Source organism: Lampris incognitus, chromosome 16 (genome assembly GCF_029633865.1).
Source record: "Lampris incognitus isolate fLamInc1 chromosome 16, fLamInc1.hap2, whole genome shotgun sequence".
NCBI classification, from domain to species: Eukaryota; Metazoa; Chordata; class Actinopteri; order Lampriformes; family Lampridae; genus Lampris; species Lampris incognitus.
The window spans coordinates 18933489-18949232 of NC_079226.1; the positions used below are offsets into that span (position 1 = coordinate 18933489).

The following is a 15744-nucleotide window of genomic DNA, read 5'->3' on the forward strand; positions in this document are numbered from 1 at the left end:
CGGATCAGCTCGGGGGTTGAGAGACACAACGTTGAACCGAGTCTCGACACAAACCAGGACACGTCCAGATCCTTCCTATGGTTTCGAGTCGGTCTCATAAGTGCGCGGTGAGGCCGAGAGGAACGCTACCCAAGAAAGAGTAAGTGCTGAAATGGCATTTGATAGATCCCACAGTGTGGAAAGTAAAACAGGTAAAAAGGATGGCCGTCTCCAAGAATACCAGTTTTATTTTCCGCCAGGTCCCTTGGATAAACAGCAAGCGAAAACCACCTGTCTGAACACTCAGCCGTCAATGGGCACTGACAGATCCAGGTCTCGTGCCCTTGCCACGGCCGGCCGACGCAGCAGGCCGGGGAGATTCCATGGTGTCTCCTCAAATAAGCAGGCCATGGTACGACACCACCCTTCTTGCACAGAGAGAGAGGAAAAAGGGAAAGGGAGATGTGACGGAGCAAGACAGAGACCTGACTGTCCTGTCAGCCAGCGGAATGGGAAACCCAAACAACCCCAGGTTAAACATTCAATAATGGAGTCCACTCATCCGTAAACAACAGCCCTGGAAATAAAATGGAAAGATCGCACGGTTTTTTTTTTACGATTCACTTTACGGCTATTCAGAGAAATAAAATGAAAGTATTTGCCCCGGGCATATCATAGCAACAAGGCCGGCCAATCACACGTCCTCCACGTCCTCCCCTCTAAGACTGGGAACCGAGTGTAGTGTTACGCTCATTATGATTCAAATTCGCCGTGTGTAATGAAGCAAGAAGTAACAAACATATGCCGTAAATTCCATGGAAATTGACGTCCTCAAGAGAACAAAATCTAGATTTAACAAGGTTTTCTTTCTACGGTTGGGTTTTTCACCTTGTGATAAACATTGGAAAGAGTGTGTAGTTCAACCAGCTTTTAGTTTAACACAAGGTCACCGAATAGGACCTGTGCTTCGTAGCGATCCACTTCCCATTCGGTTCGGCGAAACGGTTTCTGACGTGGATGGATGTACTGACTTAAAACTATTACCGTCTTCGAGGACGACGTCCTCCCGTGTCCAACACCTCAGCGCAGACGCCCTTCATATTGTAACGAATTCGGGGGACAACGCAACCACAGGAACTGCCGCGGCCGGGAAGCGAACCCGTATCGCCCGCACCGCAGGAGACACCGCTAACCGCTCGACTAGAGGGTCAGACCCGCCAGCCAGCGGCCAGCGTGTCTACTAATCCATGCACGTTACACTATAAACGTATCGCGACGTAAATGTGTGATAGATGTGTAACGTAACTCGTAACTGTGGATGAGAAACAAACTAGTAGTTAAGTTGACATGTGGAAGTCCTCAAAGGGTCATTAAGGCATTTGCCCCTCAGGAGTGTTTGTTATTTTAAACACCTGCCCTGCTGTTCGGGCCGATTTCCTGCTGACGTAGGTGGCCTCCAGTGGCGTGTCTAGGATTTGAGGACACTCGGCCTGGACCTCTGTAGGGAGGGGGGGCTGGGGGGATTCCTCCCCCGTAAAGTATATTTTTTGAGGGGGCATCCGGGTAGCGTAGCGGTCTATTCCGCTGCCTACCAACAAGAGGATCGCTGGTTTGAGTCCCCGGGTTACCTCTGGCTTGGTCAGGTGTCCCTACAGGCACAATTGGCCGTGGGAAGCTGAATGTGGGTATGTGTCCTGGTCTCTGCACTAGCGCCTCCTCTGGTCGGTCGGGGCGCCTGTTCGGGCGGGGAGGGGGAACTGGGGGGAATAGCGTGATCCTCCCACGCACTGCTTCCCCCTGGTGAAACTCCTCACTGTCAGGTGAAAAGAAGCGGCTGGCGACTCCACATGTATCAGAGGAGGCATGTGGTAGTCTGCAGCCCTTCCTGGATTGGCAAAGGGGGGGGTGGAGCAGCAACCGGGACGGCTCGGAAGAGTGGGGTAATTGGCCGGACACATTTGGGGAGAAAAAAAAGGGGGGGGGTCCAAAAATAAATAAAAAATAAACCAGCTCTACTTTGATGCTTTTTATGCACTCTGGCACCTCATTTACATTCAAAGTACACGTCTTAATCATTGAAAAATTGAAACGTGTACCTCAAAAACTGCTGTTTAATTTCCAGATTAATTATGAATTGTGATGTTAAAACTATTAGAAGTTGTTAGTAATAAGTGTTAGCATTGAGTAGAGGCAGAATACTTCACAACTGCTATTATTAAACATTTATTGACATGCTGCAATACCACACTAGAGAAAAAAAGTTAAATGTATTTATGTTAACATTATTTTATTGGAATATTACATTTTCCTTTGCTCTCTCTCTCTCTGCCTCTCTCTCTCCCTCTCTCTCTCTCTCTCTCTCACACACACACACACACACACACACACACACACACACACACACACACACACACACACACACACAGTTTGGAAACCTGCATTTATTTTGACAGGCTGATATCTTAAGAAGACTATCATACATTCACACACATTAGGTTTTTTTGTGTGTGTGTCAAGCTTCACATAGACTTACATTTACAATTATATTCGGAGCTACGCTCCCAAAGTTCTGGGCTTAGCCCCAACAAAACGACCTGGCGACGCCGATGGTGGCCTCTGACAAGAAAAACAGTTCTCCTATTTATGATGTACACCTTCAACAGCAACCACAGTGACATAGAGCGTGGTAAAAAAAAATGCTCGTTTTGATAAGCTTTGGGACAAATGAATATGCAGCATTTTGCTTTCTCCTAAATAGGACCAGGATTTGTTTGGCATGCAATGAGCTCATCAGACAATAGTAAGCAATGATTCATATAAACAACTCCCAATAAATCAATGTCATTGTCATGGATTTTTTTCTTTAGCTGCAGTGGAGATGTCCATATAAGGAAGAAGAGGAAGTGATGTCACCAGAGAGTAACAATCCAGGCTCTCCGGCTGTGGGCTGCGTTCCTGTGCAATCTGGGGAGATACTGAGGAATGACGGAGACCAGCTGCTGACTCAGTGACTCATTTTTACCTCAGCGGGGAGAAGGGGAGAAGGAAATGGGAAGGCAGCGGCTATCACCTAGACAATGAACAGACACTGCCAGCCCCAACATGGAGACCGACCCAGACGACACTTTAGTGAACAGTTTTTTGTTCCTGCTAAATCGATTTGTACTGTCCTCCCCCTCTGGCACAGGACACCGCATTCTGCTCTGAGTCTGAAATCACACGTTTCACAAATAAGATGCCACAAATGTACCAGGACTGAAAGTAACCCTAACCCTAAACCTCCAACGTTGCCAAAGCAGGCAGCGTTGGGACTGGGCAGAAAGGGCCGGTTTTGCAATCGGAGCTCTGTTTCGGGTGCAAAATAACAGTAGCCCAAATTCTGTCCCCTTTGGACTGGTCATCCTCATCTATGTTCTGTCCCTGCCTTTCACTCCTCCTTCTTTCTCCTTTTCTCTCTCCAGCACCCTTCTCTCTTTCTCCCCCTCCTCTTTCTCTTGTGTTTGAATATACGAGCATGTGCACATGCATAGATTTGTGTGTGTGTGTGTGTGTGTGTGTGTGTGTGTGTACCACATTATACTTGCTGTTAAAATCAACTCCCATTAACAGCGAAAGGACAATTCCATATATTCACACAAATGGATTTTATTTTCACATTTTTTCCCATCGTGCATATCGGTTATGATTTCATTTTACTCACATGCTTCATTTTGGAGATTTTGGAAGAGTGACCAAAGTTAGACGCAACGTTTGCGTCTTAAGGGGGTAACTGAACACGAGCTTTAAATCTGTCCTTTCAACAACATCCATCCATCCATTATTCAAACTGCTTATCCTGCTCTCAGGGTCACGGGGATGCTGGAGCCTATCCCAGCAGTCATTGGGCGGCAGGCGGGGAGACGCTCTGGACAGGCTGCCAGGCCTTCACAGGGCTGACACACACACACACACACACACACACACACACACACACACACACACACACACACACACACACACACACACACACACACACACACACACACACATTCACACACACACACACATTCACACCTAGGGACAATTTAGTCCGGCTGATTCACCTGACCTCCATTTCTTCAGACTGTGGGAGGAAACTGGAGTACTTTCAACAACAACGACAAAGAAAAAAAGACCTAGTGCCTCAGTTAGAGTATATTCATGATTTCCCATTATCTGTGACTTTTCAGTTGCATTGGTCAGGTAGTTTATCGATGGTTAGCACTACCTGCTGTCACAGGCCGGTCATTCCTGCAAGCTGAACCAGGAAGTAGCTCAGCAACATGATCGTCCATTGACAATTTAGTTGGCCCCAATATCCATAATCTCCATAATGAGGCTGATGAGTAAAATGATAATCCATATGCATGGTGTCAAAAACTACAAAACTAAAACCCAGGTTGTAAAAAAATGAAATTGTCCTTTACTTATCAAGAGAAGACCATTGATCATAGCCACCTCAGTGCATGAGATCACGGGACACCGCTTGGGACAGTCTATGGACAAAACTGAATCCAAAGACATCGCCTGAGCCTGGCCATAACCCAGAAAATGTTGATCCCCTGGTGCCTCATAAGGGGCACACTTATCTCAACATGTTGCTCACTGAGAAGTGTTTAATCCCCTAGAAGCTTGACAGGGTTTCAACATGATCCGAGGGCTTCCCTGAGATGGGTCTCCAGCAAAATTTTTGATTTCACAGCTCTAACATGTGCAACCAATGGCAAATCCAACCCGTGTAATGAATGCTTCGGCAAGGGGTTTGTCTTTGAAGATCGTTCCAACAGATAACTGTCTTGGTGCTCTCATGAGGTCGCTGCACTTTTGGCAGGCCATTAAGAAAGCCAGTGATTACATACATCTCCTTGCGGATTGAACACTGCCCAGTTCTGGAGAGGTCATTTCCAAAACATGCATGACTTAATTCTCTCTAGACAATACACTGAGGTGTCACCAAGAGTCAGTAGCGCATCTCAAGCTCCAGTTGTGAACAAGATTAAATTATGACAACAATCTATCAACATATTCAGCGAGAAACAATTCCATGATGTGAGCTGAGGACGGGAATGGAGCTCCCAAGATAAACAAATGACACATGAGCAGTTCTCACAGACTCTGCTCCACGGTGGAACAATGCTGCTGCTCTACATCAACCAAATGCACATAACTCACAACAGTTTTACCACGCTATGCACATAACTCATGGGTTATATGCACATAACTCACAACAGTATTACTAAGCTTTGCACATAACTCACGGGTTATATGCATGTAACTCGCATCAATATTGCTTAAGCTATACGGTACTCGCCCACACACACACACACACCTGCACACACACACTCACACACTCACACACACACTCACACACACACACACACACACACACACACACACACACACACACACACACACACACACACACACACACACACACACACACACACACACACACACAGATATGACTGCTCAGACACGCTCACTAATGCAGTCATCACTTCTTCAGGTACATACCGTTTCCTCTTTGACTACTGGTAGATCATGGGAAGCTGTCGGTTGATCTAGAAGCCTTTCCCTTATATGGTGGCCTGCGTCCTCTCCCTCGGTCCTGCTCTCAGCGGGGGCAGCATCCGTTAAAGCCCCTGGGTTAAAGAAGGAAATGCAGGGTTTGATTATATAACAGGCTTGGATATGAGTAAATCTGCATACTAAAGAACCAGCTTGGACCTTGAACCATGTAGGATTTGCCCCCACAGGAATGTCTGGTATGGCTTGTGCACCCCCGTGTGCGAACAAGAACAATCTGCTGTTTGCTAATCTAACAAAGAACAAACTAGCCAAAATTGATAACCCTAGTCAATCATTAGACCTTGTACAATCAATTTACACACACACACACACACACACACACACACACACACACACACACACACACACACACACACACACACACACACACACACACACACACACAAAAGAGCTAGATGTAGATGATTTGGACCATGTCTAATTATTTGACATTATTTGACTTTGACAGCATCATCTATTTTCAGTGGACCAAGGTTCCATAGAGGCAAACGGAGTTTGTTTTCCCCCGCTCAGGACTGTGAGTTACTACTGATATGTTAACCGAACTCATAAGCAATCACAAGAACTCGATAAGAGAAGGTCAGATTTTCCTTTGTCAGGACATAGTCAGAACGCGCTCTGGTGCCGGGAAAGAGATTTAATTGCGTTATTTGTCAAGTTTTGTTGAGACCGTCATGTCATTTTATGATAAACGGCATCAAACGACGTTGACGTCGAATCCAAAAATAACAGAGGGTGAGAAATAATTATTAGTTTGTTGTAAAATGCCAACAAGTTTTATGGGGAATTCCCAGAAGTGTGGGACCAATCATTACACACGCTTTGAAGCGCTGGGATCTGGCAGAATTTAGGACTGCACAAATAATGTACAAAGCAAGAAATAATTTACTTCCCGGCAACATACAAAAAAAAACATCCTCAGATCGGGGTGGGGTGGGGGGGTGTAACTTATGAGGAAAATTCAATTAAAATAAAATCATTGTGTCCATACCACTCTGAAGAGTATTTAGATTTGTGGAATTGTTTGGATGCAGAACTCAAGCAAAGTACAAATATTAATCAGTGCAAAAAATTGTCTTTCTCAGGACTGTGATGCTCATTGATGATGATGATGATGATAATGATGTTGCCGACGTTGTTGTCGTTGATGATGATGTTGTTGATGTTGTTCTTGTTGTGGTGGTGGAGGGGGTTATTGTGAGTGTTGGGACATGCCGGACGGGCGCTGCAGGATGATTATGTATGTTTAAATAGGATATACATTAACGTAATTACTCCAGTTATTTTTGATTAACACCAGGGTAAATATTTAAGTTAGACATGATAAACATTAAGTGCATTATTTAAGTTATAGAAAAGGGATAGGACCAAATATAAGTGTACACTTCTTCCTACTGCTGTTTGGACATCCATCCATCCATCCATCCACCCATTATCCAAGCCGCTTATCCCAATTGACCTTTCGCAAAGTACCGCCCCAGAACGGTGCTTGTCCAATCCTACCTTAGCAACGGTCCGTCAAGCTTTCAAACACACAGCAAAATGCTGAAACGGTGTGCCTATGGGATCTGCAAATCGGATACTAGATATCTGAAAAGTTTGGAGGGGGTGTAATTTTCTTTCCCTTCCCGAAACCCAGAACGCAAGAAGCGCAATGTCGGCAATAGATTTCACAGTATAGCAGACCCCATGGCCAGCTTAATCCATCCAAAATCAACAAAAATACCTGTCTGCTCCAAGCTAAGCTTGCTACTAGCTATTATTGATAGCTAATACAGCTAACGTATTATTACTGTTACTTTCACCCACACAATGCGCTGATTTCTTCCTTCATGTTTCGGTGTTTTCCAGCTACTTCCTGGATAGTTCTGAAATGCTTGACGGGCATAGCAACAGTAACTAAGGGGGCGGGACTTTGCGAAAGGTCAATTGGGGTCGCGGGCCTGCTGGAGCCTTTCCCAGCAGTCATTGGGCTGCAGGTAGGGAGACACCCTGGACAGGCCGCCAGTCCAGTACAGGGCACACACATTCACACCTAGGGACAATTTAGCACGGCCGATTCACCTGACCTGCATGTCTTTGGACTGTGGGAGGAAACCGGAGCACCCGGAGGAACCCACGCAGACACGGAGAAAACATGCAAACTCCACACAGAGGATGACCTGAGATGACCCCCAAGGTTGGCCCACCCCGGGGCTCGAACCCAGGACCTTCTTGCTGTGAGGGCAAGAAGGCTGTGAAGCTTTTCGGACATGTAATATTTTGTTTATTGAGGATTTGTTTATTGTTCATTTTATTGGTTATTCTTGTTTTCTTACTTACTTGATACCGAAGTCAAATTAATTGAAGTTAAAAAAAAAACTTTTTTGCAAGCAATTCAGTTTTAAAAAAAAAAAAAATTATGACACATTGTCGTCTGTTGCTATTTATCCACAGGAAAACAGACAAAAGAGAGTAGTAGTTGACATTACATGCCATGCTGATAAGAATAGATACGTGTACCAACAATGCTTTGGAAAGAATTAGGATAGTGTACGAGAAGATTGGGTCATAACATTAAGCAGGTGTGTCTGACTCACATGTCTGCAGTGGCATTTCTGGCCATTCTGGCGCCCTAGGCGAGATTCCTTCCCTGCCCCCCCCCCCAAAAAAAACCCCAAACAAACAAACAAAGAAGTGTCACGAAAGGTGTGCAAAAAAAAAGGCAAACAAAAAAGGAGACTCAACATATTATGTGCAGTGATAAAATAAATAATTGAAAAATAGACAAACAAAATCTAAAATAAATACAAAATAAAACAAGATATTTACTGAAGCGCAATCAGATATTTAACAACAGGTCCATCTCTCTCATCATCTCACTCATAACAACACACGTCCTAATGCATGTGTTATTCTTTTATTTTTATAATCATTAAAAATAAATGTAAATTTATTTGCCCCCCAAATATCTATGTTTTTAAGGGGTGGGGGGCAGGGTGCCCAATCGCTGCTCCCCCCCTTCCTGCAGGTGGCACCCTTGGCGACGCCCTAGGTTGCCTATAAACGCCCCTGCATGTCTGTGCTTGGTTTTTAGGCCAACCGGAAAGCGGATGACTTCATTAACTAGATTCCCCCCTCTGGGGGGAGGTGTTTCAATTTGTCCAGCAGATGAATCTGAATACACGTGGCCCCTCATGGCACTGTCTTATATCATATATTATATGTTATATCATATATTAAGTTTTTTTTCCAGAATCATCATAGATAAAGTAAGATACTTATTATGTAAACCTAAATGCCTGGATTATATAGAAGCAAAATTTGCTGTAAAAAAACAAAAAACAAAGCCAACACGAATGAAGACATGTAAGACAACACAGTTGGAAAGAAAAATTGATGTTCTTTTAGTACAGTGACTACTGAGCAGTCTCCTTTTGAAATAAGGACTACTGAATAAGGAATTTGACTCAGTCTGAAAATACAAATGATGAGCGATGTGATGGACTGGCGGCCTGTCCATGGTGTCTCCCCGCCTGCCGCCCAATGACTGCTGGGATAGGCTCCAGCATCCCCGCGACCCCGAGAGCAGGATAAGCGGTTTGGATAATGAATGGATGGACTGAGTAATTAGTGACAGATGCCATTTTGGCGAGGTAAATATCTCGTATCCTATTTTAGGGGGAATCAGCCCGACATTGGACATGCAATACGCCATGCGTACAGGCCAGGATCAGAGTTAAACCAGAGGATGGAGGATAAATGTCAGGTTTTGTTGCCAGTCAGGATGGAGCGTTTCATAACAGTAAGTCAGGGAGAACACGTTTCTTCTCTTTATTGGATAAGTCACTCTTGTGGAATTTGCCCGGGGAAGTGCAAATGTTTGATAAAAGGGAGAGTGCGTCCACCCTTTTGTAATTTCTTTCATTGATTACTGGAACCGTCCAGCCACTAACTAAAGTTTCTGTAAGGGGGATCATGAAAAGGTCAAAGCGAACCGCTTTGATGGGGTCAGAGTTACTTTGTTAGGAGGATCAGTTGATAATAGAGTACATGTGATGTAATTACACAGATCCATTTACAAAATACAAACATGGAAACGTTTTTAACTTACGCAAAACATTTGTCAGTGAGAACAAGCACAGCATCACAACAATCATTTTACAGGTTAGAAGAAGATAACTTTTATTGTCACTGTACGTGCCTACTACAATGAAACTCATTCTGTGCATTTAATCCATCCTCTACACACCATAGTGCAGCACCTGGGGTCAGGCAGGAGTATTAACCCTAACATGCATGTCTTTTTTATGGTGCGAGGAAACCCACACAGACACGGGGAGAACATGCAAACTCCACACAGAAAGGACCTGGGACGACCTTGGGTTCCAACCCAGGACCTTCGTGCTGTGAGGCCACCATGATTCCCGGAGGTTTGTCTTAATGGCTGCACAGCAGGGGATGACAGGGACATTGCACGTTACTTTCAATGATTTGAAATCAAAGTCTATGTAGAGCAAGGATCGGCTGGGAGAGCTTGGTCTGCTCCATCCTGTGGGCCCAGGGACCATGGCCCTGCCCGGAGCTGTGCCTACAGAGGTAACGCCGAGGACGGTCTAACAGGAAGCGGAAGTGGGGCAGGCTAAGCTAACTGCTAGCCTATGCAGACCAGCAGTTCTAATAACACCGGGGGTGGTCTGGCGGTGGCCTCACCTGGAGTTGAATGTGTTTTTGGTGTCATCGTGTAGTGTGGGGAGGTGTGTCGAGGGTGTCTGGCTGGGAGAGCTGGCGTTGGATCGGCTGAGGGAGCCTGGTCTGCTGCATCCGGTGGGCCCAAGGACCACGGCCCTGCCCGGAGCTGTGCCCGAAAAGGAAACACTGACAGGACGCGGAAGTGGGGCAGGCTGAGCAAGCTGCTAGCCCATGCAGACCAGCAGTTCCGACAGTCATCCTGGCATTCGTTCTCTTGGACAGTGATTTTTTGTTGTTGCTTAGTTTGGATATATGCGTTAGTTTGGATATGTGTGTTCTTGTAGTTGTTGTAGTTTTTGGATATGTGTTTTAGTCTTTGTGTTGTACTGCTGTGGGCTGGGGGTAGGGTTGCCAACCGTTCCTTAAAATAAGGAATTGTTCCTTATTTTATATAAAAATATATAAATTATATATATATATCTATATATATAGATATATATAGATATATATATACACTGCTCAAAAAAAATAAAGGGAACACCTAAAAACACAATATAGACCTCGATGAATGAAATATTTCAGCTGAAAATCTTTATTTATTAGACAGAGGAATGTGTTTAGAGCAAAATAACCTAAGAATGATCAATGGAAATCAAAATCATTAGCCCATTAAGGTCTGGATTCAGAATCATACTCAAAATCAAAGTGGAAAATGAGAACATAGGCTGATCCAACTTCTGTGGAAATTCTTCAAGACGATTCAAAATGAGGCTCAGTAGTGTGTGTGGCCTCCACGTGCCTGTATGCACTCCCTACAATGTCTGGGCATGCTCCTGATGAGACGACGGATGGTCTCCTGAGGGATCTCCTCCCAGACCTGGATCAGGGCATCGGTCAACTCCTGGACAGACTGTGGTGCGACATCGCGTTGGCGGATGGTACGAGACATGATGTCCCAGAGGTGCTCGATTGGATTCAGGTCTGGGGAACGTGCAGGCAGGTCCATAGCATCAATGCCCTCGACATACAGGAACTGCTGACACACTCTGGCCACATGAGGACGAGCATTGTCATGCATGAGCAGGAACCCAGGGCCCACTGCACCAGCATATGGTCTGACAATGGGTCTGAGGATCTCATCCCGGTACCTAATGGCAGTCATGGTACCTCTGGCTAGCACGTAGAGGTCTGTGCGGCCCTCCAAGGATATGCCTCCCCAGACCATCACTGACCCACCGCCAAACCGGTCATGCTGGAGGATGTTGCAGGCAGCAGAACGTTCTCCACAGCGTCTCCAGACTCTCTCACGTCTGTCACATGTGTTCAGTGTGAACCTGCTCTCATCTGTGAAGAGCACAGGGCGCCAATGGCGAATCTGCCAACCAAGATGTTCTCTGGCAAAGGTCAATCGGGCTGCACGGTGTTGGGCTGTGAGCACAGGCCCCAATTGTGGACGTCGGGCCCTCATACCATCCTCATGCATTCTGTTTCTCACTGTTTGAGCAGAAACCTGTACATTAGTGGCCTGTTGAAGGTCGTTTTGTAGGGCTCCGGCAGTGCTCCTCCTGTTCCTCCTAGCACAAAGGACCAGATAGCTGTCCTGCTGCGGGGTTGTTGTCCTCCTGCGGCCCCCTCCACCTCTCCTGGTGTACTGGCCTGTCTCCTGGTACCTCCTCCATGCTCTGGACACTGTGCTGGGAGACACATCAAATCTTCTTGCCACAGCACGCATTGATGTGCCATCCTGGATGAGCTGCACTACCTGAGCAACTTCTGTAGGTTGCAGATACCGCCTCATGCCACCTCTAGTGGTGAGGGCACTAGCAAAATGAAAAACTAACCAAAGATCGGCCAGAAAAGATGAGGACAGGCAAATGGTCTGTGGCCACCACCTGCAAATCCATTCCTTTTATAGGGGTTGTCTTGCAAATGGTCTAATTTCCACCTGGTGGAAATTAGACAATTTACCAACAGGTGAAATTGATTCACAAATCAGTGTTGCTTCCTAACTGGACAGGTTGATATCTCAAAAGTGTGATTGACTTGGAGCTACATTGCATTGCTTATGTGTTCCCTTTATTTTTTTGAGCAGTGTATGTGTGTGTGTGTATGTGTGTACAGTATAAGGCATATTATATTTGTTATGCCCGCGCTGCCCCGTCCATCCAACCCCCGTCCCTGTCCCCTGTTCCTTATTTCCATTTCAAGGAATTGGCAACCCTAGTTGGGGGAAACAAAATTTCGTTTCCTTTCATGTGCACAGGTATATGGAATGAAATGTCAAATAAAGTGTTCCTGATTCCTGATAACAGTAAACTACCCAGATCCTGTTTCTGACTTAAAATGAATATGTGGATTGCAGACCCAGCTTAGGGCAGGTGACCAGTCTTCAATCAATTGATTAACCTTGCATGGCAGGTTATCGGGCTGGTTTAAGACAGATTGGTACATGGTGATAATGCTGTTATAATGAAAGCTGGTGTGCACCACTGAGATGAACCCTCCAAGATGTGTCCATCAAGTCCTAGTGAACCCCTTTCAGACATGAACGTAGCAAAATGTGACACCGAGTCAACGCAGCACATTTCATGTTGAAGAAAGAGGCTTTATTTTACTCTCCAGCTGTGGCTGTACTTGTTGGCAGACTGTTTGTCCTTAAGAAGAGTCCTGGCCACAATATGAAAAACCTCTCCAGCTGAAGTTTGAACCCTTAGCTGTGATAAATGAGCTTGAAAATGCTATAACTCATTTTTCTTATTCCCCGGCCAGGTCTTTGGTGCAATTTGCAAAGTGGCTGACATCACTTTGTCACGAACTGACTTCAAATGGAGGCCACCTCAGAGCAAATGTTGGGGAAAAATTGGAAAATAAAATGTCATTGACACATTGAAATGGAGTGCAGGGTAACTCCTGAAAAGCCACCGCTCCATTCATCAGACTGATTGACTTGCAGGTTGGTGTCTGTGTGAATCTATGGAGTGTGTAGGCTGCCAGATTGAAATGTGACAGAAAGTCCACCCGAGACAGACAGTGCTCCGCTATGGGCCTGTGATAAAACTGACACGATATACACTATCAACACCGTGTTATTTAGAGTATAGAAAGTCAGGTTTAAACAAGAGGACTCTGTTTACAGTGTGTGAACCCTCCACTCTCCTAACATAGCTGTGGTTAGCCACCACATTCTTACCACAGATGCTGTTTTAGTCATACCTGCTTATATGAACAAGCCGCAGGACCAGACAGACAGAAAAGAACAAGTTAAAAAAAAATATTCCATTTGTCCAGATGAGCATACGATTCAACTACCCAAAAATGGTATTAATTTGAAAAAGACATCGCCATGTATGGTATTTCACCCGGTGTATTTTCATATTCTGGTGAAGGAAAGTCAACCTGGAAGTCCAATCAATCCCGTGGACCTGGGTTCGACTTATGTGGGAGCTGAGCTCCAATGAAAGCAGTCAAATCATACTTGTGGGGATCGCCAATACATTACCAACCTTTTTTTTATATCACAAATGATGCATTTTTTCAATGTAATGAGTATTATTTACGTCAACGAGATAAACAGGCTGAAAGAAACGCGTTTTTCAAAAGAACTAAACGCATCATATTTTCTCGTGTATGACAGTATGACTGCACTTCACCACCAAGCCACCATGGGGCACTATAGAATATTGTTGTATGGTAACTATGCCTGTTGAGCCGCCAACGTTCGAACACATTTGAAAAAAATTTTTTTTTAACACATTTGGAAGAATAAATTTACGGAAAACGCCATGTCAAGTTCGGATAGAACTCACTCATCCACAGAATATGGAAAACTGGACTCGAAAACTTTCAAATATACTGAATATAAATCACAAGACATTGAAAATGATATAGACTCTGAGAACAATTTCTACAAGAACACATACAGACATTGTGAATACTACACAGAAGACCAGTTCAAAAGAAATGTAAAAATTGATGGCGCATTATCAATAATTCACTTTAATAGCAGGAGCCTTCATTCAAACTTTTAAAATATCAATCACTGTTCAGGAAACCTGGACAAGAAATTCACATTAATTGCAATAGCTGAGACTTGGATTAATGAAGAGAGGACAGACATGGTCGAGATTGAGGGATACAAAATATTTTTCATTAACAGGATACAAACAAAAGGTAGGAAAAGGGATTTGCACTATACATCGATGAAAAACATAAATGTAAATCTGTCAGGAATATGTCATTTGTCTTGGACAATATCATGGAATGCATTGCAATAGAAATGGAGATGAGAAATCAAAAACTATTCTAATAAGCTGTGTATACAGTCTCTACAAACTGGTGTATTCGCCAGAAAAACGAGAACCGTTAAAAGTCATACCAATATAGTATAAAGCTGGCAACAAACGTACTCACAAACTACAGACCTGTTTCCCTGCTTCCACAGTCAGTGGCGCCCCCAAGGGGTGGCCAGGGGTGGCCACTGCCACCCTGATACTATCCCTGGCCCCCCCGCTGGCCCCCCCAGCCACGAGTCGCATATGCAGAATGTGCTTCTATCTGATATTTTACATTAGGTGCTGTTCATTTAAATAAACAATGTATATTTTTCTTAGCTCTCATATTGACAGTTTTCAACTATCCTATACAGTATAATACAACAGCATAATACAATTCCCGAAATTCAGTCATGGCTTTTGGTTTTGGTGTGCCACCCCAAGATTTTCAGTTGCCCCATTTGGCCACCCCTATGAAAAGTTTCTGGGGGCGCCACTGTCCACAGTTCTGTAAAATACTGGAAAAATATTTTATTCAACACTAGATTATTTTATGACAATACATAATGTTCTGTATGAATAACAATATGGTTGTAGAGCTAACAGGACAACCACATTTCCAGTGATAGAATTTGTAGAAGAAACATCAAAGGCAAAGAATATGCAGTAGGGGTAGTTCTGGACTTTAAAAAAGCATTTGATCATGAGTTATTGATAAAAAAATGACAAAGATATGATATCAGAGGGATAGCACTATCCTGGTTATCCAGTTACCTACAGAATAGGTACCAATATGTCGAAATACAAAACTTACAAATCACAATTACTGAAGATTAGGTGTGGGGTGCTTAGTGTTGGGACAATTGTTGTTCATATTGTACATAAACATTATATGTGAAGTGTCAAAAAACCTGAAAATCATTCTATTCGCAGATGATACAACCTTTGTCTGCTGTGGAGACAACTTGGAACAACACTTGGAAATAGTGGAAAAGGAATTGAGCAGGATGAAGAGTTGGTTTGATGCAAATAAACTAACACTGAATTTATGCAAAACAAAATTTATAATCTTTGGGAATCGATCTACCAACTAAAGAAACTCATATAGCAATGATGTAGAAATCGAAAAAGTACTTGAAATTAAATTTCTCGGAGTATGAATAGACAACAAATGAAGTTGCAAGCCACACATAAATTATATTAAAGCTAAAATATC

The 15744-nt window shown here is 44.1% G+C and overlaps 1 protein-coding gene across 1 annotated transcript in view; it reads right to left on the minus strand.

Annotated features, from left to right (window-relative positions):
• The window catches only part of LOC130126308 (KATNB1-like protein 1), a 55740-nt gene extending 50110 nt beyond the window's left edge, over nt 1-5630 (minus strand). The window contains exon 1 of the mRNA XM_056295767.1: nt 5512-5630. The gene's annotated coding sequence lies outside the window, so the exon portion shown is untranslated. The remainder of the gene's footprint in view (nt 1-5511) is intronic.
• Nucleotides 5631-15744: the final 10114 nt, after the last annotated feature.